The sequence below is a fragment of the Pseudonaja textilis genome, chromosome 3 (assembly GCF_049901715.1).
Source record: "Pseudonaja textilis isolate UNSWEBS1 chromosome 3, rPseTex1.2, whole genome shotgun sequence".
In the NCBI taxonomy this organism is placed as follows: Eukaryota; Metazoa; Chordata; class Lepidosauria; order Squamata; family Elapidae; genus Pseudonaja; species Pseudonaja textilis.
The window spans coordinates 76,429,064-76,455,619 of record NC_141992.1 but is presented as its reverse complement, the minus strand read 5'-3'; the positions used below and the strand labels follow the sequence as shown (position 1 = coordinate 76,455,619).

Here is a 26,556-nt window from a genome sequence, read left to right as displayed (position 1 = left end):
AAGATTGGTTGATAACTTCAATGGGAAGTAAAATCAGATTGAAATTAGAACATCTCAGCAGCTTGAAATGAAGGACAGTACTAAATAAAGTAGGTCAGATGAAATCCCTGGCCAAATTAAAATCAGGAAGCCCAAAGTGTGTGACAGACATTGATATCTTGTTTATGGGTCTTCAACCTTTATGGTCCAATGGCCACATTGTTATGAGAGGATTTACAAAATGATAGTCATGGATGGAGCAGCAAATCATCAAGAACCAACATACCAGAAGGCATAAAGTGATGCTATTTCTCCCTAGCCACCCCACAAATGTTTTCTATCTAGTTGGTACCTTCCAAACAACACACTGAGATGTAACCATCATTTTTAGTTTCAAAGAATGTGACTGTGGTTCATCTAGGATGCAGAAAAAGTCTGACAAAAAAAATCAGTCTATAAGCTTCCCTTTTATTTATTTTTAACAAAATACAATATCAAATCAAGTAAACCATGAGGTGGCAAAAGATGTGTTGCCAGGTTTATTGATACATGCACACAGCAAATGGATTCACAGGGTTGATTAAAGCTATCCCAGGTGATCTGGATCCAGGCAGCAAGCATAATTATTTCAAGTTGTTTTGTTCAGTAGCATTATTTGACTCCTCTACTTTCAGGCTCAAATGTTGCAAATCCATAAAATGCCTGAAGAATCATAAAAATGCAACACAGCTTCCTACAGTCATTATAATGCCTATTATTTCATGCTTCACAATTATTCATTTTTAAAATGTCTTAATATACCAGGTTTCAGAAAGTCCTCAGTTGGTAGAACAGAACATGCTGCTATTCAAAGGCTTGAACAGCGTATTAAACTATGAACAAAGCCAGAATCAAATAAATCATGTTCTATAAACTAGGTCATCCTATAACAAACTATCCTGGAACTCAGGCTAATGGGTCTTGGAATTCTAGTGAAAATATCAGCAGTGGAACAGATATACACATCTCAGTGTATCACCTATTTTATTTTTATTGTATCAATAAAACTGACTCTTTATCTTCCATGTAACTTTTAAGTCGTTTAGCCAATTCGTCTTCATTCCCCTCTCCCCATGGAATCAGTAGCCATTGGGAGGCTTTCAATTCTGGCCCAAAAGGGGTGGGGGAATCAATGGAAGACGCTTCCCCCCACTTAACAACCAATCATTTAAACATTTTGGCTGACTAGAATAAACAGCTTATGCTTGAGCTATTGTCAAATTGGAGAAAGCTTTGCCACCAAGTCACTATTCCCTCCTCGCCAATTAAATATTTTGCTAGCTAGTTAGAATGGCCAATCAAGGATGTTTCCTTCTGGAGCTGAACCTTTCAATAATTACTGCTGGTTTCTTAGCAACGTCATCTGTATATTCCACACATCCCTTCAGATTTGATTTCATAATCCTTTGGGAAACCATTACCGCTTGTTTGTTTTACTTCATCTCACGTTGATGCAGAATTATGGTTCATTAGCATCATGATAACATTTGTTACATCTGTGTCCAATTCAGTATTCACCAGGCATTGGGGGAGAAGTAATCCTTATAAACATCTGATGTTAATATCCCTGATGTTTTTGATGTAGATCTTGCAGGGCTGATAATGGGTGCTTTTTTCAGGAGGAATCTATTGTGTTTGATGGGTGTGTTGTTAATGGTATTTCCTAGATTAGATTGTACAGGTTTTTTTAAAAAAAGAATGTTCTTTTTCTCATTATAGTTGAAACTGAGAGATAATCTCAAAAAGCAAAGCAATACAAAAATAACATAAAAAACTATACCTGTATGCTAGTGCAGGGGTCTCCAACCTTGTCCACTTTAAGAATTGCAGACTTCAACTTGCAGAGCAAAGCTGGCTGAGGAACTCTGGGAGTTGAAGTCCTCAAGCCTTAAAGTGGACAAGGTTGGAGACCCCTGTGCTAGTGTAACCCATATTAGAGAACTATTTTAATCCCTTTCAAGTGCCTGCTGTTTCAAATTGGCATAAGAGGCTGGCTTCCATAGTATTGTGCTTTAAAAATTTTTTTACAGAATTAGTTTATATTGGTGGTCCTCGACTTACAACAGTACATTTAGTGATGTTCGAAGTTACAACAGCACTGAAAAAAGTGCCTTATGATCATTTTTCACATGACCATTGCAGCATCCCCGTGGTCATGTGATTTACATTCAGATGCTTTACAACTGATTCACATTTATGACCGTTGCAGTTTCCCGGGGTTATGTGATCACCATTTCTAGGAAGCAAAGCCAGTGAAGAAGCCAAATTCAAGAAAAGTCCTAAAAAGGGGCAAAACTCACTTAACAAATTTATCGCTTAGCAACATAAGTTTTGGCTTCGATTGTCATAAGTTGAGGACTACCTGTAATAGGGTAGTTAGATCAGAAATAAATGAAAAGAGGGGAAGCCTGACCTTAGTGATATCCTGGGACCCTCCATATCTCTTGTTCACGAACTGTGCTTTTTTCTGAGCCAAGATTCACTCAGAAAGCAGATATGGTAGCTCAGACTGCCTTGCACAGTATTTCCCTTGGAAATTTCGCAGTATTATAGAGAACATTCTGTACCTCTAATAGTCCTGGACATTTAATAGTCTATTGTCTCTCCATGTGAGGACATGACCTCTAATGATAGAATTCTTTGCATCTCACCCAAAAAAAACAAAAACAAAACGAGTGCCCAGGATAATAACAGCATTTGATGCATGGCTCAGTTTATTAGGTTCAAGTAGTCCTCGACTTACAGGTCAAGGTTACAGTGACACTGGAAAAAAATGAGTTATAACCATTTCTCACACTTATGATTATTGTTACATCCCCACGGCCATGTGATTTAAACTTGGATGCTTAACAAACTGGTTCATATTTATGATAGTTGCAGTGTCCTGGGGTCATGTGATTCCCTTTTGTGACCCTCTGACAAGCAATGTCACTGGGGAAGCCAGATTCACTTAAGGACGATGTTGTTAATTTAACAACTGCAGGGATTCACTTAACAAATATAGCAAGAAAAGTTGTAAAATGGATCAAAACTCCCTTAATGAATTTCTCACTTAGCAATGTAAATTCTGGGCTCCATTGTGGTCGTAAGTCGAGGATTATCCGTATATCCAAACTAGTGGAAATTCATTCCCTAAATCATGGTTAGAACCATGGCTTGGTATGGTAGGTGAATAAATTTCTGTTGACCATTTTTCTGACTGCTTTATATTGAATTGCAAATGGAATACTCGTGCTTTTAGCATAATGGCTAATGTATCACTATCTCTGCTTGATGGAGACTATTAAATTTACTAAAATAAAGGTTTATATCTACAAATAAAGAAAGGAATATGCTTCCCTGGAGTAGATCAGTCACCTACAATGATCTCCAGCCATATTCACTGAATCCAGAGATACTCATGTGCTGAGGTAATGGAAAAACTGTCTGTTTCCTTGCCTTGCCAATATCTCTAGCAGTCTGCTTGAACCTTCAGTTCCTTTGATGAAGCTGCCTTGCTAATTAATTTCTCACATATTTATTTTTGAATAGGAATGAGAATTATGAAGCATATGTAATACAATGTGGAATTTTAGAAACAAGACATGAAAACAGACATAGAACAGATAATTTCCTCCCCCTCGTTATTATTAAAAGGAAAAGGGTGCTTTGAATATCATATTGTTAGAGAATTTTAGTAGGCAAATTGAATGGAATAATGGATTCTTGGAAGGAACCAGAGGATGGCTTAACTATACCTTCCTCAACACCACCACTGTACTTTAAATGGACAATTCAGATCATTTAAGTAATATTACATATATATTTTTTACTTCTGTCATATGAATCTCATCTCAGGGTTCTGGCTCAGGGACTGACTGCCTTTTTGTCAGAAAGACAATTTAGAATGTTGAGAACAAGTTGCAAACATCTCCCAAAATGGCTGCCATGAAGGGGTTAACCTGTACAGCTACCACAGTGGCTATAAGCAGTCACAAAACAATCATTTTTTCAGAAAGCAAACTGAAGAACTTTTGCCCTGCCTTGCCTTTTAACCATCCGGCATCTTCTATCACCTCGTTTATCACTTAATTTGCCTTTTGGTGGTAGGAACAGCTAGGTACAGTTGCGAACAATGCTCTGGCCTGCAGTTCCCTATCATTTTTTTTTTCTAAAGATGTCTGGGGATTCGCAGGCATTCTTTTAAATAAGGATGTCATTACAGGTAATACTTCGCTTTACAAAATGTTTTTCAGCATCCCAGCTTCATTTATTGATACATACATACATACATTAATTTTAATTAATGTTATTAAATTAATAATCTTAATTTTAAGATTCTTTTACTTAAACAGCACATGCAGCATTGGACTGCCAGTATATCAGGGATGTAGAATGGTTAACTTTCCATGTAGCTTGCAAATGATGGTTAATGGCTTAAAGTGATGCGTGAAACTAATGGTAGCTTAATAAACCAGATTTATACAGAACAGGTTTGGATAAATGGGTAAACCAATTCAAAGAAAGCCCAATTGCCCTATCTGGGTTTGTCATCAATTTCTAGCCTTTTGGTAAAAAGATGGAAACCTTCACATAGGAAACAAATACACAAAAAGGGAACTCTGTAATTTGGCAAAAATATTACACTTGATCAATTATAAGATGAACATGAGTCAGCAGAATGATGTAAATGCAGCACAGGGCTGCATCAAGAGAAGTATAGTTTCCAAATTGCCAGAAATAGTTATTCCACTGTTTTATACTGGTCACAATTTATAATAACAACTCTCCAGTTCTGAGCACCATGCTTTAAGGAGGATTCAGCAAACTGGAACTGGTATAAATGCAAAAAGCAGGGAACTGGAAATTAAGTCCTAAGTAGAGAATTTGAGGAAACAAACTGGTTATGTTTAGCCCTAAGAAGAGAAGATTGCAGGGGAATCGGATGACATTCTTTAATTACAGGAAAGGATGTCACACAGACTTCAAGCCTATCATCATAGAGTTCAGGACATGGAATGATGGCCTAAAATTACAAGAAAGCAGATTTTAGCTGAACATTAGGAACAACATCCTAACAGCAAAAACATGTCAACAATGGAATCGCTTTCAAAGGAAAATGAATGGGCTGCTCTTGACCAGATGTATACAAACAGAAGGCGAATAGACATTTGTTGGTAATGTTTTCATTTGTGTTCTTAAACAAAGCAAGTGTTTAAATTCCATGGCCTAGTTTGCTCTGTCCAATTCTTTGATTCAATACTCAGAAAGAAGAACGAAAGATATATTTTTAAATTATCTTTTAAAGACATGTTTCTGCTTGCAGCACAACCAAGGATGGAAGCATTGAATGGAGCAAATTATTAGTAAGGGGATTACATATTTCAAATCTCTTACCAGCTGATTTCTGTACCAAATGGATACAAAATCTCTCCTTTATAATTTAAGACAGATGTTGCACATTCTAATAGAAAAGCGCATAATAAAGTTCATAATAAATATTAAATATAACTTAACATTAATTATGTACTAATATTGAGAGTCGGTTTGGTGTAGTGATTAAGACATTAGGCTAGAAACCAGGAGACTGTGAGATTTAGTCTTGCCATCGCTACAAAGCTAGCTGGGTGTCCTTAGGCCAGAAAATTTCACTCAGCCCTAGGAAGGCGGCAGTGGCAAACCAGTTCTGAAAAACCTTCCTTAAAAAAACCTAGGGAATTGTCCAGACAATCTCCAAGAATCAGGACTGAACAGAAGAAAAAAGAAAGTGAGGTAAAGTAGATAGATCAGGTAGACTTTGATTAGTCTGAAAGGTTTTTTTTTTTTTGGTCAAGGTACCCAAATCACAGCTTGTCAATAAATGCCCCAATTTCACATAGCTTGACTCGGGTGCTATGCTTGGACTTCGCTTCTTAGTCACACATCCCCAGTAAATGGTCCAGGTAGATTAAAAAGAAAATTGATTGCAAACCGGAATGAAACCATGCTCAAAGGCTGATTGGTCTCTACCATTTTAAATCCACTGCTTCTCCTCTCACCTTCAGTCCCAGATTCTGTACCTTGTACTTTGTGTTGGTTATTGATAAAAACTGATATATCTGTTTAAGAACCGTTATCTCTCAATTCACCTTTCAGTTTTTCTGATCCATGAAGCCCCTAGAAGTGGAACCAATCTCAACAATAACTTGCGGATGAGGGAGACCTTTGTGCATTGTTTTATTATGGAAAATTAATGTTTGTCTTTAAAATTGAAAACTCATGTGTGACTTGAACTTTTGCCTGGAATGAGCTCCTTTTCTCGAAACATAGGCTGAGATATTCTACAATGCGAAGTGGTTGAATCAGAGACAGACCAACGGTTGGGTTTTTTTCCTACACTTCCCTTTAGGCAGGGGTGTCAAACTCACGGCCCATGGGCCGGATGCATCACATGCTGGCCACACCCACGCCCGGTTTAGCAAAGGGGGAAAAAAAAGTCATGATACGTCATGTGACACTGCTGTGATGATGTGAGTTTGACACCCCTGCCTTGGTGCATAGCCAGAAGGGTGTTCCTCCTTGTTGGTCTTCCTTTTTTTCCCCCTCTCGTTTTGCTCTTGAACATTAGGGGCATTAACTCATCAGTTCAGGGCTGGCTTTTTGTCTTCCTTGTTGGATTGGAAGAATATCAAGTAAATAGGAAGGGTTTGGATTTCACTGATTCAGGCCTTCCCAAGGTATGTCTAAGTTGCTTTCTCTGATGTCAGAACACTGACTTTTTTTAAAAAAAAGGTAAGGACTATGGACATTTATCCACCAACAGGGAGTTTTATGAGGCAAGAAATTATCCTCTGTCCTTAAAAATCTTATGATGCGCCTTCCAGGGACCACTGGATTGCAATCCTAGCATTGTAGATCATTTTCTGTTTTTCTAAAATATGCCACAGATGAATATTATTGCTTGGAAATAAGGGTTTTGTATGTACAGCTACTCCTTGACTTAACAACTATTCGATTAGTGATCTTTCAAAGTTACAACAACATTAAAAAAGGGACTTCTGATTGGTCCTTTTACAACCCTTGCAACATCCCCACAACCATTTGATCAGAATTTGGGCACTTGGCAACCAGCATGTTTAACCACAGTCATGGCACTGTAAGGTCGTGTGATCATCATTTGCAACCTTCCAAGATTCTGGCGAGCAAAGTCAATGGCGGAAGCTGGATTCAGCTGATGATTGTGTGATTCCCTTAACAATTTCAGTGATTCACTTAACAGCCATGGCAAAAAGAGGTCTTAAAATTGGGCATGATTCACTTAACCACCTTACTTATCAACGGAGCTTCTGGTCCCAATTGAGGTTATAAATCAAGGACTACCTGGAACATGTAAGTTTTGTACCCATGCATTTTATATGCAAGTGCTCTACCTTGGGTTTTTCACCTTTTTTTAGCCTTACCTGGCGAAAGATTTTTGGCTACGGGTAGTCCTTGACTTAGGACCACAATTGAGCCCCATATTTCTGTTGCTAAGTGAGACATTTGTTAAGTGAGTTTTGCCCCATTTTATGATCTTTCTTGCCACAGCCATTAAGTGAATCACTGTAATTGATAAGTTAGTAACACAGTTGTTAAGGGAATCTAACTTCCCCATTGACTTTGCTTGTCAGAAAGTTGGAAAAGGTGATCACATGACTTTGGGACATAGCAACAGTCATAAAAATGAATCGGTTGCCAAGCATCTGAATTTCGATCACATGATCATAGGGATACTGCAAAGGTCATAACTGTGAAAAACGGTCATAAGTTACTTTTTTCATTGAAGTTGCAACTTTGAACAGTCACTAAATGAATTGTTGTAAATCGAGGACTACATGTACAAGATTTTTTGAATGATTATTCTCCTAAGATTTGTCAACTGCACTCCCTGTCAAGAAATAAAAACATGATAGTGCAATGTGCTGATGCTGATAATACTGATTAGTAAATTGTACTAAATTTAAACTGTAAATAGTAAATTGTACTAAATTTAAAGAGTAAAAAAACAACACAAACCAGGAAAGATAAGGGCTTGAAGATGTCCACAGATAACAGAACACACACTGGGAAGAACGCCAAACTCAGAGAGGAACTATAAACTAGAGATAGTTCCACGCTTTGTTTCCAGCACTCGCCTATACGCATGTCCCTCCTCTTATTCAGTTGTCACAGCTGCAGCCCATGAAGAGGATCAAGGCCCTCTCCTCCCGAGTAGACCACATCTCTCCCTTATCCTCTCCTCCCTGCGTGCCCTAGGATTGAGAGGGGATGGGCCTGGGTCCTCCTCTGACTGTCCAGCCGGCCTCTGCCCTTCCCCAGCCTCCTCCACAACCTCCGGAGCCACACTTCCACTCCTTGTCGGCTGTTCCTCCTCTCCCTCAGAGTCTGACTCCACCAGGGGCATGACAGAAAATAAAACAAACATAAAAGCATGATAAATATTATCCTTTTGGAAATATCAGTGGAATAAGATTCCTCCAAGTTCTCGGTTTAAACATATGGGGTACTGAATCCTTCTGAAGCTTCTTTAAGGCAGGGGCCCCCAACTTCTGGCCTGCAACCTACAGGCTGGACTGTTCAGAACCGGGCTGTGGAAGTGGCAGGCAAGTATAGGTGTGTAGCTCCATTTGCACAAGCAGCAGGCTAAGTTTCCATGGGTGTATAGCTCCATCTGCATGAACAGTGATAGTCTGTGCCCACCATTTACCCGGAACCATCCCCGTCCCACCCCACCAGTCCACAATGCCAGAAAGGTTGGGGACCGCTGCTTTAAAGTCACTTTAAAAAATTGTTTATTAGATTTGATTGCTGCCCACCTTGCTAGAAATGACTCTGGCAGCTTACAAATATTAAAAGCCAATCAAAATATTGAAGCAATAAATATTGCAGTAATCTACAATTTTAAAAAAGGGAGGGGAAGAAGGCTTCAGGATGCCAACGGAGGAGAAGTGGGGTTTTGTCTTAATTCCCTCAGCCACCTCCAGCTTGATGAATCCCTACTGAGGCCTCAGGCCAACTGGCTGAGCCAAATCTTCAAACCCTTACAGAAAGTCAAAAGGATTGGTGCAGATCTCACCTTGGGGTCGGCACAATGTCCCAAAGGGCAAGTGCCCTGGCTGAGAAGGCTCTTCTCTTGGACATTGCTAGCCGAAATTCCTTAACCAATGGGGTCCCCAGCGTGCCTCTTCTACTGGCACGGGCGGGGTGAGCCAATCCCGGTGGGATTGGTTCCTCAGATAGGGTCTTTTTATAGATCATGCGCTGAAGGTTGTGCAAAAATCTTTGATTTCTATCTTAGAAGGAGGAAAGAAATAAAAAAAGTGCCTCTGGGCTATCACTCAATCCCACTGGGAGGAGAAAGGAAGCAAACTGTTTATTTACGGAACTATTCCAAGCACAAAGGAGGGAAGGAAGACAAGGAGTACTGAAAATATGGGACACTGGCTGAACTGTGACAAAAACTTAGTTGTTACTCATATCAGAGTAGATGAAGAAATAAGGTGCAAGATGAAGTATTTTAATCAGTCTGTATATATACACATACATACCTATATTTCAATGGGGGGGGGGGAAGCAAAGCAAGATGAAACAAGCTAATCAACAGATGGCCTTCAATCACAAGGGCCATTCTAGTTGCCCAGGGAATTTTATGAAACCACCTCCTTTGATTTGGTGGTATTCAGAAAGTAAATTTATGAAACCGCCTCCTTTGATTTGGTGGTATTCAGAAAGTAAATTGAGACTGCATGATCATGCCCTGTATACAACAAAATGGTGACTGAAATAATATTATGATACTAAGCCATGACTTAACTATAGTTTATTGAGTAAGTGCTCTCTCTATATATCTCACCATTATTATTTTTATAAATAACTCAAAACAGCAAACATACCTAATACTCCTTCCTTCTCCTAGTTTCCTCACAGCAACCACCACCACCCTGTGAAATGGGTTGGGCTGAGAGTGTGTGACAGGCCCAAAGTCACCCAGCTGGCTTTCATGGCTAAGAAGGGACTAGCACTCACAATCTCCCGCTTTCTAGCCTGGTGCCCACTAAACCACACTGGTTGCTCATTTGCCAAGTTTTCAGAGCATAAAATTGCATCAATGACCATATTAAGTCTGAAAAAACAAAATTAAAAGCTAAAATATCCTGGGGAGGTACAGAGTGTAAACTCAGGCAAATATGGGCAGGGCTATTTGTGTAGTCAAGAGGGAATCTTCAAAACTCTTACACTTTTTTTCTTCTTAAATAGAAGATCAAGGTAGTTTGTTGCTTACTCAGTCTATGCTTTTGAAGATTTATCTTCTCAATAGCAAGATTGTCAAACCAGTATAATCTCTTAACCTCCCAGTTGCATCAGCAATCTTTCCCAAGCCAGACAAAATTATGTCATAGCTGATCTTCATCATGCCATTCCTTTTGATGATCATTAGTGCCGGCATTTAAGAATGTACTGTGTTCCATGTGAGTAATTTATTCTGAATGTTTCAATGAGCAGATAATGAAAATATCTTCCCAACAAAATGATGGAATCACATATATATTTGTATTATCTGCTGTTTCTTGACTGTTTGATGCCAGATTGACTTTGGAACAAAGACGTTTCCCCCCAAATATAGAAGGAATGCTTAGCTTAATATTAACTTGTATTTCAGTAGTCATTCAATTTCTCGTTTTGGCCTGAGCCTTGTTAGATATTTGGCTGATGTTAACCCCTGTGAACACAGCAAGTAGCAAATGAGCCAATTTATTGGCCATTGTTTAGTGATTATTGATGAACTGAAGCTATAGGAGAAACACTTCTACATTATATGCACCACAATCTTTTTTTCTTTTTCTTTATAAATTGTTAATGACAGTCTCCCATCTGCTCGTTCCTCAGTATTTATCCCCAAATGCTTTTGTGTCTCCTTTTTCTTGTAGTGATTCTTGCATTCCAAGTAACTCTCAAGAATTCTTGTCCAGGTTTTTCTTATAGACAACACAATTAACGAAGGAGTTTATAATTAAAGAAGAATTTAAAGTGGATAAAAGATTTTATGGGTGCTTATGAACAAAGCATGAATCTGATTCTGCGTTATAGGTGAGTTCCTTTACTTGAGATGTTTACTTGCAGATGCTCAACCAGAGACCTGGGGCAATGCTGGAAGAATCTGCCCTGCTGAATCATATCCATCCCAGGCTCCAGAGTAGCACAGCGTAGTTAGAGACTGAAAGAAATGTCAAAGTTCAGAATGATTAAAGGAAGTCTCAAAATAGCCAACTCTTCCTGTCAGGGTGTGTACCATTTCCTTAAAGAAGTTCATAAGGCAATCTCTTTAGTTGATCATATAGACAGTGATTTAGTTTTTATTTTTATTTTGCAGAAGATTAAACAGAGTTGCAACCATGCGTTGGAAGGGACATTGACAAATTATTCCTCAGCACCTCTCTTAATTTTATTTTTCCAAGCCTTGGTTCTGATGATAACAAATCCCACGATGCATTTGCTAAAGACTAAGCATTCTTAAAAATGCAAAGGGAATGAACCCCTTCCCCAATCTGTTGGCTTTTGTCTGTATTTGCTGCTCTGGGATTTAGTGCTAGATAGAGTGAGGCTCTTTTCATTGAGTTTTGGAACCAATGTGTATGAAGAGAATGACTAGTAATAGTAAGGTCTACTTTACTTACAAATACATATAAAATAATGTAGAAGAAAAGAGCAGGGAACAATCTACTACTGCAAGGATTAAGATAAAATAGAATGGGATCTATTATTATAAAAGGAAGGATTCCACTATTTCAGGAATTACCAGAGCCAGTTTGGTCCAGTGTATTTTTTTTAATAAATCAAGGTCGCAAACATATCTAATACTCTTCCTTCTCTTATTTTCCCCACAACAGCAACACCATGAAGTGGGTTATCCTGAGATGAAATTATTTGGCCATTCACCCAGCTGGCTTTTATGCCTAAGGAGAACTAGAACTCACGGTCTCCTGATTTTTAGCCTGGCCTTACTTAACTAGACCAAATACTTTTGCACTGTAATTCTTGAGAAGGGTTTGAAGTGGATACAAGATTTATGCTTTTGAACAAAGTTAAGACTGAATTTGGAAGAGAATTATGTTCTCATGATGAACATATTGTTGCTAAAATATATGCACTTTTACTGAAATATGACACAGAAGAACAAGTGAAAGAATGTATGATAAAATCAGCTAAACATTTTGGCTACAATACACAAATTGACCAACGGGAAAATGTGCGGTTGAAAGGATTGAAATGTACATTATGTTTTTTTAGCTATAAAAATATTTTTTTAAAAAATTAAGTATTACTGGAATTTGTCAGCAGAGAAATTGTCAAGAGGAAGTGTCTTAGAAAAGTGAACCACCTGAAGTGGCATTTTATCATGCATGGTGGACATTTTAAAAAGCTGAAACATTTTGGATACAAACACATGCATCAATTAAGAAGATTTTAAAGGTTAAATTACAACTGAAACCAGACTTTAACTTTTGAGATTAATGAACAAGCAACTAAAAATGTCACAGAACTTTGTTTTCATATGTGATAACTGCAATTAGACTATTATATGCTCAAAAGTGGAAAAGCTAACATTCAAACAACAAAAGAATGGTTGGTGAAGATGATGGAACTTGCAAAGATGGCTAAATTAACTCTTTGATTAGAGACAAAAATAATAAGTAAACTTATGATTGACTGGAAATTCTTTACAGACTTTTTGCATGAAACAGAAAAATGCACAAATGATTTGTACTTTGATATTTTGGAGAGGGAAAAAAGAGTAATACCAGTAGAAAAAAATTAAGGTTTTTTTTTGTAATGATAAGAGTAAGAGATAATTTTGTATTTGTACTGATATTTGCTACAAAGGAAATCTGAAATTTTCTTTTTCTTCTTTGCTTTTTCTTAGTTTACATTAATTTTTATGTTTAGTAAAACTTTAATAAAAAAAGAATCTCTCAATTCTATTCTAGCACCCTTGTTTATTTCTTTAAGTAAGAGATCCAAAGACCTATAGCAAGGGTCTTCAAACTTCGCAAGTTCAAGACTTGTGGACTTCAACTCCCAGGAATTCCTAAACTGACATGACTGGAAGAGGAATTCTGGGAGTTGAAGTCCACAAGTCTTAAAGCTGTCAAGTTTGAAGACCCCCGACCTATAGCTTCCACATCAAATTGCAGTGACATCATCAAGCAAACAGCACAATTGTGTACTTGCATGGGGTGACTGATGTAAATCGTGGCATTGATGTGCTTTCATCACCATCTATCTGCTTTTCCAGCTCCTTGTGAGGATCTGCAGATCTCAAGATCTGTTGCATGCAAAGCACCAATCTTCCACTGAATTACTTCTCCCCAACAACCCAGGAAGTGTTCCTAGATATTCCAGCAACATCTAATGAACTTTCTATTCACCTATATTCTACTGAAACTCTTGTGTCTGTTTGATTGTTTGCAATGTTCAACTGGGCGAAACAGTGCATCAGAGGGCAACAATTTCTGAATCAAAGAACCTCAGTACAGAATGTGTCCAAAATTTGGGACCCGACTCCTTTGGGATTGAATTTGGCAAAATGTTATGGCTGCTGCATTGCTTTACCACCGGGTTGCCATGGTCAGCTTCTATCAGGTGACTGTCATTTTCATTCCTCCCTGCCAATTCCCTAGAAGGAAAGTCAATAAGGAAGCGGCAGGAAATCGGAAGTCACTCCTGTTCCCATTGCTTTTTTGGCCTGCCTAGGATGATTCTGTTTCTCTGTTTAAGTAAAGAAAGGATAAACATTACATTGCTTGAATATACCAAGTTGTTTGTAGGATTGTTGGTTCTGTTGTGTTGGTTCTGTATGCACCCATTTCCACTACTGAAGACTGAATGACTCCGGAATGGCCTTTAAGATACTGTAACCGAATTAAAAGAAATAAATCACTTTAAAATTGAGCTCACTCATTCTTGGAGTCCAGATCATTTAAGACAATATAACTTCCTCTCTGGCCTCAGGATAAACATGTTGTTGCCTTCCCTCCCCATTTTTTCCTTCTGCAATCCGTTTCCCTTACTGGCACAGTTTCATCTTTAGTCAGACGCCTGTCTTGTTTGGCTGTTTATTTGAATCTCATCCTGTTTCACTTCATCCCATGCTTTCCCCCGCTTCTTTTTAAAAAGATTTTTTTATCTCCAATGATCTTTATGTGCATCGGCCTACCCTTTTCTCAACTAAGAAAAAAGATGCAAACCAAACGATTGAAGACATTATTTCAAGAGCTGAAAGTCATCCATTGGAGAAGGGAAATTAGGACAACTGATGGTAGCTTACTAAATGTTCACTAAACGCAGGAGCCAAGAATCTGCTGGAAGAATTCAGGCCAGATATAAGCCAAGCTTGGCTATAAGAGCAAATATGTAAACAAAACTACATAAATTGGAATCTCCAAGTAAATATCTGGCCAGATATATGCATCATGCTATCCCAAAATGTTGTTTGCTTGGTTTTTACATAGTTTGTTGGATGAATCCTAGCTATTGTGGTTTATAAAGCATGGATTATAGCAGTATGTTGCTTTAAACTTGTCAGTTGTGATTTATTCATTAAATCATGGCTCAGCATGACCTCAAAAACTACCCTGTGTGGCATTATCAAATGTTATCCTATTGATTTTATTTAGTCTCCCAGACTTCTAAGCATTTGATGCCTGTTGGCATTTAAGTTTCATGAGCCAGTTAGGTCTAGCAGTTAAGGCATCCCACTAGAAAGCAGGAGGCTGTGAGTTCAAGTCTCGCCTTAGCCATGAGAGCCAGCTGGACCAGTCACTGATTCTCACTCACCTCACAGGGCTGTTGTTGTGGGGAAAAATAGGGAAAGGAAGGTACGTTGGATATGTTTGTCACACCTTGAGTTATTTGTAAAAAAAAATGATGAAGGTGGGAAGTAAAATAAATAAAATAATAAAAAATAAGTAAAGTAAAAGCAAAGTAAAATAAAGTAAAAGTAAAGTTATTCAACTCCTTGTGAGGCTTAAGTTCTCTCTATACTTCCTGGAAGTCATACATTGTAGTAAACCAAGTATCATCAGATATGACTATTCCTACATTTCTCATCCCAGGTATGTATGCCCATTGTCCTACAAAAAAGAGATAATAATCAAAAATAGATAGGAAGAGTGTTCTTTCCTGATGCCATGTTCTACAGCAGGAATTCAAATGGGTAGGGAGATGCTGGGGTTGCATACAACCAATGAAATAAAAACTCTTTATCTGTACAGCTCTAAAAAAGTGTTGAAGTGGAAGGACTCCAAAGAACAGGAACATCAACATGCTGTTTAACCCTAATAATTAAGATATTTCTCCTGTTTGGTCATGAAGATCAGTCCAAGAAGGGTATCTGGAGGACAACCATTTTGGAGAAGGTTGCCTTTTATGGTTGTACTGTTGTTGTGCAGCTTTTATGTGTTTATTTTATTTAGGTTTATTTTAGACTAAAATTTTAGTACATTGGGGGGGGGAGTACATTGTTGATGATTGGAAGGGATGCATCTTACATGAGCCACATGAAGTCCATTTAATAGAAAATAGCAGGCATAATACTAGTAGCAGCAGAAGTACTACTACTATAGTAGTAGTAATAGTAGTAGTCGTAGTCGTAGTAGTAGTAGATTCTTTTCAAAGGAATGTTTGGCATTCTCTTTATTTTCCTAAATGACTGGTTTAAATCTTTTAAGAAGTCAGTTTTATATTGTGCTGGTATTCAATTGCTGTTTTGTTTTTGGTACCTTTTATTGTATCCTCTATTATTTTAATATTTAAAAGCATCTCTGCAAGCTTTTTGGCTAAGAACATATAATAGGCACTCTCCATCAGAAAATTAAAATGCCCCTCCAAACACTGTAAAAATACTGTAAAACAAGTTATACAAGGTTGTAATCAAAATGTTATAATCAATATAAGGTTGAATTGTAAATGAAATTTCCCTGGAAAATGACCAAAGCTATATCTTTATGGCAAAGAATAATTTTTAATGAAGTGCAAGATTGTACTCCTAATACAGAACAGATTATGTAACACACAGTTCTGTGAGTTGCTAAAAAATAGAACCTACCCAACCCCCACACTGCTCATTTGGCAATTGTTAGGACTTAATTCTCCAGAATGTTACATGAAGAATCATCTTAGTGTTATCTAAACTTTAGCAGCTAAAACAACACCCAGTCAATTGGACAAGTATTACGTGATGCCTGAATTATTCTGTAAGATGAAACTCAATATTTCAGCTTGTCAAAATTATATGTGGATGATAGATGTCAGATGAACTGCAGCAAGCTAGATAAAAATTCAGCTCGAGAATCCATGAGAATTAAATGTGAGCTTTGTAATGAAAAAAATAAAATAGAGATACTGTATAATAATTTCAGTAAGTGACTTGGAGACACGTTTTGAAAGAGCCAATTGGTTTGGAACTCAAGATTGTTGGTAAACTATGAAACAGTTTGCTGACTACATCACTGCTAAAGCAAAATTCCTAGGTGAGGTACATATTTCTTTTCAAGCCATAATATAATTTGTTGGGTTTCAAGATAAATGATGGCTTAAGACTTTATGTGCTAAATGACGCCCAACCATTGTCATCTATTCACTAAAACATGGTTAAGTGATGTGTGAACTCAGCTGAGAGGATCTAATATATCACCACAAAAAATACAAAAATATTTATATTGGAGCATTCAAATAATTGATGCAACTAACCTAGAGACTTCATCCTACAACTTGGCTGCAAAATTATGAGAGTCTAAGTCTACCACATCTGGAAGAAGGCAGGTTGAGAAAGCTTGACTCCCACAATCAGTATTGAAGCTGATGGGTCTCATGAAGCAGCACACATCGCTTACCAATTCTGCACTGACCTCAGCCTCCCCCGGATAGCTGAGGTGTGTTACACCATCGTTTTATTAAGATGAATGAACAAGAGAAGGACAGTTGTTTAAGTGGCATTCTGTTGATCATTGCCTGGCATAAACTTTATTCTTAATTGGAAGGAACAACATTATAGCAATAGTACTTAAATTTATATACCATTTTACAGTGTTTTATAGCCCTCTAAGTGGTTTACAGAGTCAGCATATTGCCCCAACAATCTGGGTCCTCATTTTATCAACCTCAGGAGGATGGAAGTTCTGAGTCAACCTTGAGCAATAAGAACCAAACTGCTGGCACTCAACAGAATTAGCCTACAATATTGCATTGTAACCACTGTGCCACTACAGCTATTAGGGAACAAGGAAAAAAAATCATATTTTTTTAAATTAGAGGAGCACATTAATATTTAGATGCAACAGTAAAAATGGCCATTATCAGCGTCATCTGTGGGAACGAGGCAAATACATGAAGATGCCCATAATAGCCCTGAAACCAAAGCCCAGCTGGGATATGCACTCAAATGGTGAGGGACTTTGATTATTCAGGTGTGATTGCCATCTTTTTTTTTTTTTAACTCCATCCAATATCACTGACATGGTTGCAGAGGAAGTGAATGTACAGGAATGCAGATTGGTATAGTGGGGAAGGCACCAGGCTAGAAACCAGGAGACTGTGAATTATCTTCTCATCTTAGACACAAAGCTAGCTTGGTGACCTTGGGCCAGGCCCCAAGGAGATAAAACAATTGCCAGGAATCAAAAACTGACTTGAAGTTGTAAAAGAAATTAATATACGGCTTTTAGACGTGAGCCTGGGTGGCGCTGTGGCTAGAATGCAATATTGCAGGCTAATTCTGCCAACTGCCAGGAGTTCGATTCTGGCCAACTTAAATGTTGATTCAGCCTTCCGTCGTTCCAAAGTCGGTAAAACGAGGACCCAGATTGTTGGGGGGAATATGCTGACTCTGTAAACAGCTTAGAGAGGGCTGTAAAGCACTATGGAGCAGTATATAAATCCAAGTGTTATTGCTATAAGATTTTGCTCTACTTTACTAAGAATTGACTCCGTGACTACGCATCACCTCAGTGCAAAATGTTCCCTTTCGCCCCTTTGCTTTTGCCTCACTGTTCATGGTAATGAAGCTTTTCCAGTTCAAAAGTGGGATCACAATGTTCAATAGTTGGGTAGGTACAGATCCTGGATAAGCTTGGAAACTCTACCACTCTCACATTCTGGGACTCTTAATTGGGGCAGCAAGCAGGAAATGCTGGGTGATCTGGACAAATTCAACCAAGGCAATAAAAGAGAAACAACTATTATGTAACAAGCAGGGAGCATCTTAAGAAAAAAAACCCATGAGCTGGATAGACCTATGAAGTAAGCTGAAGAAAAAAAATGTTACACAGAGGAGCAATGGAAAACATTCTCTTCATATAGAAGTAACAATATGGAAGATGTAATGGTTCTTCCTCATGAACTACCCTGCACTTGATCCCAGTGACAACCACAGTACAACTATTAAAGAGAAAGTGGCCTCAAAGCAGTAATAAGGCTGTTATTGTAATACCTGGAGCACTTTCAGACAATCCTGCATCTTCAAATTAGTACAACATATATAGGTTTTTGCTCAATTGCTCAACAAAATTACTGTTTTCTGTTAGATGGAGCAAAGATCTTGCTGTTCAGGTCAACTTTTCTAGCAAACAAAAGATTACATGGGAACAATTGCTTTTTACGGAAAACGAGGCAGGAAGGTGAGCCTCTGGAAACAGCCGTTTGGATGCCTGCAGCCATTGCATCTATCAAGAGTCCCCTTACTCTCTGCCTGAGGAGGTGATAAAAGTAAAGAATTGGAAGGGAGTAACTAGGCTCCCTCCTATTGTAGCATTAGGGAAAACAACCATAGACTGATAAGACCACATGACTGTGAAAAGCATTTACGTTGATGAACAAATAATATCTCCAATACTCAGAAAACTATTCATGATAGGGATTTAGGTATGTATGTATGTATGCATGTAGCCAGCCCGTGAGGGTTGGAAGCATGGACATATAAATTATCAATGAATTCTGGCTAACCTTTTGCTGTTATTAGCAACAAATTATCACTTGACCTGGAATTGTCACTCTAAGAGGTGGGTCAGTTGTTTTAGCGTAATACCCTGTGAATTGGATGTGTAAATTGGCCCTGTTTAGAAGGTCAGGCAAATGAAACATAAATATCTGGGTGAAATAGCATGATCTTCAATTACCCCTTTGATTTGTTCCCTTCAGTTGAAATTAATTATGTAACTAGGATTTTTAAAATATTTGTGAAGCAGATAATTGAGCATTGCTTTAAGTCTGTAAGCAGCTTTTGCGTGCCACACAATATTTTTTAATCATCTTAAACAGCATTTTATATTACTATAGGGCAGGTTCCATTATTTGGGCCTTACCAGGTAGCAATAATGTGATGGATGTACTTCTGATAATTCTATTGACCAGCTGAACTCACAAATTAGGTTATCTCCCAGATTGACAGCTATTTTTATCATCATTGCTTAATTGGTAGTTGAACATTTTTTTTGTTTGCCTTAATGACTAGTTTGTCATTCCTTTTTAAAAAAAAATATTGTCAGCCTCCAAAAACCAAGAAAGACATCTTGTGATTCTTCCAAGCAGATTTCTTTAGTGTTCCTTACCTATAAACTGTTAAACTCATATTAAATTAAAGCAAATTACCACTCCCATAAGCATATTGGGAATTGTTGAGGAGGAGCAATTTTCACCCTCTTTTCTCACACAAGTCTAAACTGAATTGTCTTGTTTCTTTGGAATGCATCCCCTCCTTCTGCAAATCCAGATTAAATGCCATCATAATTACAAATCTAAAATCAAGAAGACAAAAAACGCCCCCCCAAGGATCCCACTCTCCATTGTAGCAACTACAACTTCTCAAGCAAGCTGGAGAATATACAGAGGGTTTCGCTGTGACTTCATCTGCTCCTGATCTACAACTCATAACTGCAAAAGAAAATATGTGGAGTTACTTATCACTTGAAAAGTTATTTTCCATTATTTATAATTGTTTAGACTTTGCATATTATGTGATCAGATCTTTCTGGAGCTGAGGCAGAGACTTGATGCTCTCACTTGGAAAATGGTGAAAGTAGAAAAACCATGTTCACTGATTCACATAAGACAAGAATTATTCAGTTTGAAAATTCAGATTAACAATGCCCACCAATGCTGAAATACTGTTGAAAATAAATACAAATGTATAAGGTAAAGTGACCTATTTACAGAGACTGTTTCATGGAAATATGAAATATATCTAACTATCTTACAATGGTATATTGTAAAACTATTCTACCTAAATCTAATACCTACACATGGAAATTCTTTGAGTTTATACATTGGAGTGTAATTTGGTGTATATTTAGTAGTTTTAAATCCTTCACAGCAACAACATGCCTTTTTTTTGTTCAACTCCATATTACACATTTGTATGACTTTCCAATATTTTAATCTTTAGTTAAAAGGATAGAGAGATGTAATACAAATGCTATTGCAATATCAGATTTTGTTTCAGCAGAATTATTAAGTCTAAAAAAAGCGGTCTTATTTTTCTCACAAAAGGTTCAAATACGTTATTTTTAAAAGATTTACATTCTACAAAACAAATGAGAGTTTAGTTTGAACAATTTTTTTAATCCACAGGCATTTTGCCCACTTAATGTTTGTGTGGGAAGTTTTAAGGAATAATTTGTTCCCATTCTGTATGTACTTCATCAGAAAAGCAAAGCAAATAAATCTAGGCAAGATAAACTGGGGAGGGAAGTTAAAGAATTTTTGAATGGATGTGCCAGGCAGCTTAATAAACAATTTTATGTCTGCTAAATTGGTACAGCATTCCAGCTAAGCATTTCATATAGAATATCCAATGAATTAAATAAAGCAAAGATATTGTCAGAACCTAGATAGACCTGGCAAATTATTGGACTCTTGACTGAAACAACAAAACAAAGTGATCTTTATATTATTAAGAGTGCTCAGAGAAATAGTATGTAATATAGATTTTTTTTCAGTCAATAATTTTTAAATTTTTTATACTTAGCTTTACAACACTGAGTAAAATGTCACAGAGGAAGGAATCAATAACTTTAAAAAATAATATATTTCCTCTCAAGATTACATATGACCAAGCTGTTTATTTTTATCTTTACCACTTCAGAAAATAATAAAGTTAATATTATTAAAAACAATAAAAAATTCCTGGTCCTTGTAACTTGGGTAATATAAAACTTACCTTGATTTATTTATATTGTTGAGGAATTATAATGTTGCTTTTTTTGGATAACCGTTTCCAATTGTAATTTTGAAGGTTGGTAAAGATTTTGATTCTCACAGCTATCACCTGCCATGTAAGTTCATAAAAGTATATCAGGCTTAGATAATATTAAATTACTAACTGATCTTTTAGTTAACCATTCAAAAAACCCTGAAATCATAACTTTAATCATTCAAATGATGTTCGTTACAGATTAAAGGAGTTTTAACTTTCTTGGAGAGAGGGAGAGAAAATTAGTGAGAGAGACAGTCATCAGGCACATCACTGATCTCTAGATATTTTGACCTACATTTATTTATAGAATCCAAATGATCAATTACAAATTTATTCCAGACACTATTAGAAAACTATTATGTGATCCCTCATATCATTATTCTAAATAACTCTCTTTGTAATCATAATTCTATCATTTAATTCCAGCATTAAAAATGGCAAAGCATTTGGAAGATGCAGGGGTGGAAGTACAATCCTTATCTTTTTTTCACATGGTAAATTTATTTTTTGAGACAATCTCAGTTTTAAAAATGCAAATAAATAATTGTTGTTAATACTATTTCTATTTAGGCTATTTTATTGTCAATCAAATTTTCAAACTATTTCAACTACTGCAAGAAAACTTTGGATTGGCAGTATAGAAATGCAGAATCACCACATACACAATCACACCAACTTTTGATTTCATAATTTGATCTAGATTCTAGATGAATTAACTGCATCTACAACTCTTAAATTACAAATTACTGCCATACTGTTCATATTGAAATGGGTCCTGAATGTTTTCCAATTTATAGTATTTTTTAAATTGGCAAAGAATATTAATGCGAGTCTTGTCTTCCTTTCTTTCTGCATACTAAAGCAATAAAAATATAAAAAGTAAAGAGCTATGACCCAATTTAGTTTGGAAAAATTGATATCACTTGGGAAACTCAGCGATACACCTTCTATAAAAGACACCTAGATTTGTTAACCAGCACATAATTTAATCTTGTATTTCCTGTTGCAATGTTTCTGATGCTCTAGCATTTTTGCAAACCATATTGCAGCAACAACAAAAAAGCAGGCACTTCCTTAATAAGTTACCCAGAAAATGATGAACATGGACTGCAATGTCTGAAATAATAGTGACGGACTACCAAGTGACACTTCCACATAAGTTTCTTTCGATAGCAACTTTACTTCCCTTTTCTCTTTTATTTTTGGAGGAATGGTGATGGTTCACTTTGGATCGTCTTCACTCTTGTGCACATCTTTTCCACCACTTGTTCAGCAAGAACCCCTTTCCGTGTTTACATGAGCTTCACATAAATGCAGCTGCCATCACTCCAGATCTTTCTAGGAACAAGCGGGAATGCGACCTGCCTATTCTCCAGTCAGCACAACACTACGTCAGCCTAACATTTCCTTATCTCCACAGCCATTTCTTCTCTGCGTCTATTGCATCAGTTCTCAGTCCCTGCCAGGAGGGTGGTACCCTGATTTGGGAGAGAGCTACAATGTTGTTTTCTCCTCTCCTTTTCACGATGTCGCAAGCCAGTGAGGAAGACATCCATCAATCAGGATCCAGGACAATGTTTGGATTCAGCCAATCTTCTTTAGGCTGGTTTGTCTTTGCTTCCTCCACTTGGTCCTCTTCCAAATTAAAACTGGGCTAAATACACATACACAAAGATTACAGAGCAGAAAGACCCAGGGAGGAAGGTGATTGCAAGGGAGTTCTGCAGAGCAGCAGAACTGAAACTGACAAGATGCTGGCAAGCACTTTAAGAGGAAGAAAATGAAAACTGACAAACAAGCAACAATGACTCATGATCAGAGGGGAAGGGATGGACAAAGGCAGCAAAACATTCCCCAAACATGTATCCAAATAACCCGCAACAGGCTAGCTGATCTGACCTGCCAGATGGAAGATGTTTGAATAAAAGGGTAAAATGCTACTTTTACGTGTCCTTCTCATGGAAGGACACATGCTGGAGATGAGATAAAGGCTACCTCAGGGAGAAAGGGAACTATTCTCAGAGTATGATTGTACCATCTTCAAGGGCAAATGGGGGCAGAGCCTGCCTCTACTTTGCTTCCTTGTTCCAATGTTAGATGCATTACAGACATGCATTTTAGCTATTGGCATGCAATCAGTCAATACTTTCCATAGAAAACGTGACATCAAAGAAATACAGTGATAAATGTTGTAAAGCTTCACATTTAAAAGAACCAATTTTATTCAGCTTTCCCACCCTATTAATTTTATTATTTCCAGATTTGCCTAGTTCTATTAAAAGACAATTCTTCCACACTATTTGGTTATCAAATCAAATCTTTACAGCAGGCATAGAGTAGCATATTCAGTTGTCTGGTGGAACGACCGTTCCATAACACTTTTGCTGTGTTTGAACTGAATTTCGCTCTGTATTAAAAATGCAGAAAGGGAAGTTCAAAAGAAAATAATGGTTGCATTTCCTTAAGAATGCTCCATTGGCAATTTTCAAATAACAGCTCTGAGAGTGATCACATATTAACCACTCAAATGCCATTCTTACATTAAGCTCTTCTTTTTCCTAAAATCTCAATTAAGGAAACTCTTCACTATGGAGTTATTATTTCATGAAAATAACAAAGAACCTAACTGTATGACATACAAATTTTGAAATCTCCAGTAAAGTGATATTATTTATGAAGCACTCAAGACTGCCCAGCTTGCAATCTTAACCAAAGAGCAAGTGGACAGTTTTGACTTGACCTGTCATGCATGGTTGTCTGTCTGCATGGTAGAAATCATAAATTGGCTTCAAATTGTCAAGACTGATGGAATAAAGAAACAAACAACAGTTGGGATTGACGGGAACTATAATGTAACAGATTTGGAAGGTACCAAGTTAGGAAAGCTATTCTCCACCTTTCAGAAGATAAGATACCAGTGGCATCATGTAACAACTTAATATCTTTGCATTATCTTCCCATTCTACTTCAGTCAGATCCCATTATTTACCCTCATAATATGAAACTTGTTATAAAAATTGCAGTTATACTTAATTAGGATGGAAGAAAAGGAAGCATCTGACAATATCTTGACCACCAGTAATGAATTCCAGATTGGGTTCCTATGCATTAAGATAAGACGTAGCATATGTTGAAACAATTCTAATACTGCTGAATATAAAGAAAAACTGATTTAGACTAAATGAATATAATTTGCTGTAGTTTAAATAGTTGATTATATGCAGATATATGTAATATGATAGTGACTTCTCCATTGATATCATTTGCCGATATGGGTAGCATTTGGAAAAGTTACAATTTTTGAGCCAGCATGGTTTTTTTAAGTAAGTTTAGATATGACTTTGCACAAAATTAATTCTAAATTGAAGTCCAGTAGTCAATTTTCCTAAGCTTATTTCATGAACATTACGCACCAATGTTAAAAATTATATTTTTAAAATATTACAGCTTTTTTAAAAAAACTCTGCTTAAAGGCACTTGCTATTTGAATAAAAAAGAACATTGCTTGAGATTTGCAATACAAGGTTTAGGGATGACGAAGGCGTTAAATACAACAAGAGGATTTTTTAAAAACAGAGATTGCGAGATTTCTCCAGAGAAAGTGGCCAAGATCCTGCAGCCTTTTGAAGTATTTCTCTGATAAAAGTAGATCCTACAGGCAATTCATGTAAGGTATACAGTATATAGTATATGCACAATGAATGATAAGACACAAGCCTCTTCTAGCCCTCACCCTGCAAAAACAGGTAGTCTTCAACTTACGACCACAATTGAACCCAAAATTTCAATTACCGAAATAGCATCCTCAACGTATAGGCCATAAACTACCCCTTGTAGTTTGTCCTTGCAGTAAAAAATAGACATTCACCAGATTATAAGGTTAGGCTGTATCAGTTCTCTTCAGTGTAAGACAAGACTTCGGTTCTATAATAAATCTTTACAGAAATTCACTAGTTGTACTGACAACTTAAAATAGTTTGTTTATTAGCAACATCAGCACTTTGGTTTATAGAATAGATTTAAGACTCTGAACATTTCTTCTCTTTGTGTCCTGGAAAATCTCAGCAATGGAGAGAATGGACTGCTTGTAAGATTCTTTTAGCTTGGGATGTTTTACTTCAACCCTTGACTTGTTTATATTTTTAAGTGAAGAATGAAGATGAGAGACAAATCAGATTTGAGATGTAGCTGGCAGGATCTGAACTTCAGTCTGCATTTCTCATCTTAGTATAAGGATTTGCCTTAACAATAATGTAGTTTCTTGTTATAACAAGTGGAAGTTTATTGTTTAATAGCATCAAGGCCTGGGATTCCCAGCTTCATACAAAAACACTAGGAAATACTGCATAGCTTAGCCTTTTAGTCGTAGTTCTAAGAGAATTGCATTTAAGAGTCTCAAGCAAATATTATTTCTCAAGGTTCATGACAATTAAACCACTATAAAACTGAGAATTGTTTGTAATATAGACAGGTCCTCTGAATGGAGGGGGGGGGGGGAAACTCTGCAAGACTGTTGCTGAAAGGTTAAGAAAAGTTTCTGTTGGTGGAGGTTGTTTCTGTTTTACAATGATGAGATCACGTCTGCACTGAGCAAAGTAACTCTAAAGAACCCCAAAGAAGGCTTTGAATAATTCAGCAATTCTGATTCCAACATAAATGCTTGCACAACAGAGCCATGCCAAACAAACATACATGATCAACAAATATGGAATGTATCAGCAACTCGTGTGTATTTTTTTAAAAAAAGGACAACTGATGGAACTGACCATCAAGCGGTACCGATAATGGGGTCAGATAAATTAGAAAATAAATCAGCAACATGCCTTCAGTACCAATCGAAGGGGCACAACAATGGAAGAAGCCTTCTACCCCTCCTGCTCTGGTGGCCATTATACTGAACCCCAGTCTAGGAAAAGGACATGGGTGTTGAAAGGTCTGATTCAGGCGGCCTTTTCCTTTTAAGAAAAAAAGTACATGCAATTACAACACGTATAATGTGGAAGCTGTTTTTAACTAAATACCTAGTTTTATGAAGATTTCATATTTTTTTTGTCATAGACCAGATGCTTAGTTTGGTTAACCTACCAGGGGAGACAAATCTTAACACTCTGCTAGACTCTTGGCAAACACTAAATTTACTCTATTCAAGTTAGATTCCTTGCAAAGCTGCTTGCTAAATTGTGGGAGCGGAAACCTGTCGTGGACTCCATGGAATATGAGAGAGAGTAGAATAGAGTCCATTCTATACTTAATTTTAGCCACACAAGCAATCCCCACCTTATGTCCATTTGTTC

General features: G+C 37.1%; 1 long non-coding RNA gene across 1 annotated transcript in view; it reads right to left on the bottom strand.

Annotated features, from left to right (window-relative positions):
- Nucleotides 1–26,556, bottom strand: part of LOC148126174 (uncharacterized) — a 29,913-nt gene extending 3,357 nt beyond the window's left edge. Inside the window, exon 1 of the long non-coding RNA XR_015742913.1 lies at nt 26,540–26,556. This is a non-coding gene — a long non-coding RNA (uncharacterized LOC148126174). The remainder of the gene's footprint in view (nt 1–26,539) is intronic.